Consider the following 3,573-nt stretch of genomic DNA (forward strand, 5'->3'; position numbering starts at 1 on the left):
GTTTTTACAGATTCAGGTTCTGAGAGAACAACTATTCACTGGGGAAAACAGAAAAAGCTGGAGTTTTAGAAGGATCCAGAAGATTGTAACACATTGTCCAAGTTAATGTGAGTCCAAGCAGAACATCTCATGAAGATGCCAAGAGAAACCATATTGAATCAGTCAGCTTGGAAGGTTGGATTACATGGAGGCTAGAGGTCTATAAATAGTAGAACAGAGGAAAAAAATACTCTGGCCTCAGCCTAAACGACATATTTGCATTGCTTGGGTAAGACTCTTATCTCATCACTTTATCTAAGAAAAGAAAAGTGACATTCACTTAGAAAGACATACATACAGACAGACAGACAGACACACACACACATACAGAGAGACACAGAAACACACAAACATACAAACATAGAGTGGTGTGGGGAGGGAGGGAAGAAGAGAGGGAGGGAAGAAGGGAGAATGTTTGCAGTCAACCATTGAACTCAGAACAAGGTTCCAAAGAGAGGAGTTACAGAAAGAACTGAAGTAGTTGAAGGGGTTTGCCACCCCATAAGAAGAACAATATCAACCAACCAAACCCCTGCCCTCGATCTTCCATGGACTAAACAACCATCCCAAGAATACACAAGGATGAGCCTATGGCTCCATCTGCATATGAAGCAGAGGATGTCCTTTTCAGGCACCAATGGGAGCAAATGCCCTTGGTCCTGTCAAGGCTTGATGCCCCAGTGTAGGGAACTGTCAGAATGGGCAGCTTGCAAGGAGTGAGTGGGTGACTGAGGAACTTCCCTCATAGAACAGGAGGCATAAGGGGAAATAATAGCTGGTTTCTAGAGGACAAATCAGGAAAGGGGATAATATTTAAAATGTGAATTAAAACAATCCCCTCCCCCAATGAAAGAAAAAGAAAGAGTAATGGACAAAGAAAAAGAAAAACAAATGGGGGTACATAACTAAACAGATGCCGAATGGGTTCGTGGTGGCGTTATTCCCATGATAGACAAGCATCTTCTGGGAAACCAAAGTCTTTGGGTTCCGGTGGAGTATGGTTGCAAAGCTAAAACTTAAAGGAATTGATGGAAAGGCACCACCAAGGGTGGAGCCTGCAGCTTAATTTGACTCAACACGGGAATCCTCACCCGGCCTGGACACAGACAGGATTGACAGATTGATAGGTCTTTCTCGATTCCGTGGGTGGTGGTTCATGGCTGTTCTTAGTTGGTGGAGCGATATGTCTGGTTAATTCCGATAAGGAAGAAGACTCTGGCATGCTAACTAGTTACGCGACCCCCTGAGCGGTCGGCGTCCCCCAACTTCTTAGAGGGACAAGTGGTGTTCAGCCACCTGAGATTGAGCAATAACAGGTCTGTGATGCCCTTAGATGTCCGGGGCTGCATTAGCGCCACACTGACTGGCTCAGCGTGTGCTACCCTATGCAGGCAGGCACGGGTAACCCATTGAACTGCATTGGTGATGGAGATCGGGGATTGCAATTATTCCTCTTGAACGAGGAATTCCCAGTAAGTGCCACTCATAAGCTTGCGTTGATTAAGTCCCTGCCCTTTGTACACACCACCATTCGCTACTACCGATTGGATGGTTTAGTGAGGCCTGATCGGCCCATGGCCCTGTCGGAGGGCTGAGAAGAAGGTTGTACTTGACTATCTAGAGGAAGTAAAAGTCATAACCAGGTTTCTGTAGGTGAACTGGTGGAAGGATCATTAATGGAGAAGGCCGAGGGGGTGTCTGGTCCTTTCTTGGGCCTGTGTGAGTCCCTCCTCTCACTGGGAGGCGCGTCCCCGGGTCCCGGTTGCATTCGTGGCCTGTGCCATGGCCACCGGCCAAGTGAGCGTTTCGGGAAAGGCGGGGGTCGTTAAGGAGCGGTGCGGGGAGGGTGTCAGGTCTGGTCCTTCGAGGGACCTCCTCCATTCTCTCTCTCTCCCTTGCTCTTCTGCCTACATCCTTGCCTCCGTGCGCCAGCCTCTGCCTCCACCACTGCTGCTTCTGCCGCCAGCACCTCCCTTGCCCGCTGGCCAGCCAAGGCCCTCGGTGTACCGAGGTCATTGTGCCTCTTTCTGGACCGGCTCCGTGATCTCATCTCGTGTGCACTGGGGGGGGGGGGGAGGGGGGCGGTACATGGTGGCCCGGACCCGCTCACTCTCCTCACAGCACCTACCGCCCCTCCGCCACATCTCTCCCGCTCTGAAGGTGCCAGGGTGTCTCTGTCGCGTGCAGGGGGTCCCTGTGCCACGGGTGGGCTCTCGCAGCCCGCCCAGCCTTTTGGGCCTCACGTGTCAGCCCCGCTCCTGTCTGGGTACCTAGCTGTCCTGTTCCAGCACGGAAGTTTAAAGACCCCGGGGGAGGGGTCGCCCTCCCGCCCCTCGGTCGTCCGCAGGAGGGCTTCCCGTTTCCTCCCTCCACCTGGTGTTCCCTGAGACTCAGCGGGCACCCTCCTGCCGCCAGCGCTTCCAGAGGAGGCGGTCGGGGGGCCATGTCGCGGGCACCCTCTGGGGGCCCGTGGGGTCCCGGCCCGAGCGCCCCGACTTGCCCGCCCATTGGCTGGCCGCCGCTGGGTGCTGGGTTCGAGGCGTCCCATGTCCCTTGTGTCCCGCCTTTCCGTTCCGGACCCTGTCTTTTTTTTCTTTTCACAAGTATCCTTTAATTTCCCACTGGCCGGCCTGAGGTGCAGCCGCCTCGCAGTTGGCCCCTCTCTTCCAGTGCAGCAGGGGCGGGCAGGGGAGCTGGTGCTGTTGTTAGCACCCATAGGAGTCCGTTCACACCCCGGATACCAATAAGAATCTTAGCGGTGGATCACTTGGCTCGTGCGTCGATGAAGAATGCAGCTAGCTTCGAGAATTAATGTGAATTGCAGGACACATTGATCATGGAAACTATGAACGTGAAAGACCCCCTCCCAGAAAGGGAATTGTACAAGTTCCAGTTCCTCCCGACCTCTCCACCCACGCGACTTTCTTCCCCCTCCACGAGTCCCGCTGTCACCCTCCCCGCTCCTCCCAATGGGGGGGTGTCGGCGGGCGCTCAGGCGGTGGGCACGGGGTGCGGTGGGGGCGCCCGGGTGGGACCTGGGGTAGGGTTGGAGGGTGATGCCCCCCCTGTCGGTGACTGGCCAGTCAGACAGTCACACACAGACACACAGACACAGACACACAGACACACAGACACACAGACACACACACAGACACACAGACACACACACACACACACACACACACACACACACACAAATACATATTTAAGTATTTAAAATGATGTTTAAAGAAACCAGTCTTCCTGTTTAACAGAGGTTTAAAGGGAAGTTGGCTGACAGAACGTTTTTGTGGGTTTTTATTCTCTTTTTTACCAAATAGGAGGTAGATCTGTTGCCCCTTTTATTAAAAGCCAAAGTATTAAGTGGCGAGCCGATGTTTCAACTTTTACCATTCTGTTCCTTTCATGAAAACCAGGTAGTGTTGTTTCTTTGACTTTTCCTTTTTGAAACAAAATGGAAGGAGCTCTACCAGTTGGCGTAGTTTCCCTGTTCCTTTTCCCTCTTCCACTGTATGCTCAATGAAATAAAGTAAA

At 52.5% G+C, this 3,573-nt stretch overlaps 2 pseudogenes; both read left to right on the forward strand.

Moving 5' to 3' along the window:
* Positions 1 to 811: 811 nt before the first annotated feature.
* LOC147995912 (18S ribosomal RNA) lies at positions 812 to 1,715 on the forward strand (annotated as a pseudogene; the record flags this gene model as incomplete).
* Positions 1,716 to 2,786: 1,071 nt separating this feature from the next.
* LOC147995913 (5.8S ribosomal RNA) lies at positions 2,787 to 2,931 on the forward strand (annotated as a pseudogene).
* The last annotated feature ends 642 nt before the right edge of the window (positions 2,932 to 3,573 follow it).

Source organism: Rattus norvegicus, chromosome 2 (genome assembly GCF_021556685.1).
Source record: "Rattus norvegicus strain SHRSP/BbbUtx chromosome 2, alternate assembly SHRSP_T2T, whole genome shotgun sequence".
Taxonomy (NCBI): domain Eukaryota; kingdom Metazoa; phylum Chordata; class Mammalia; order Rodentia; family Muridae; genus Rattus; species Rattus norvegicus.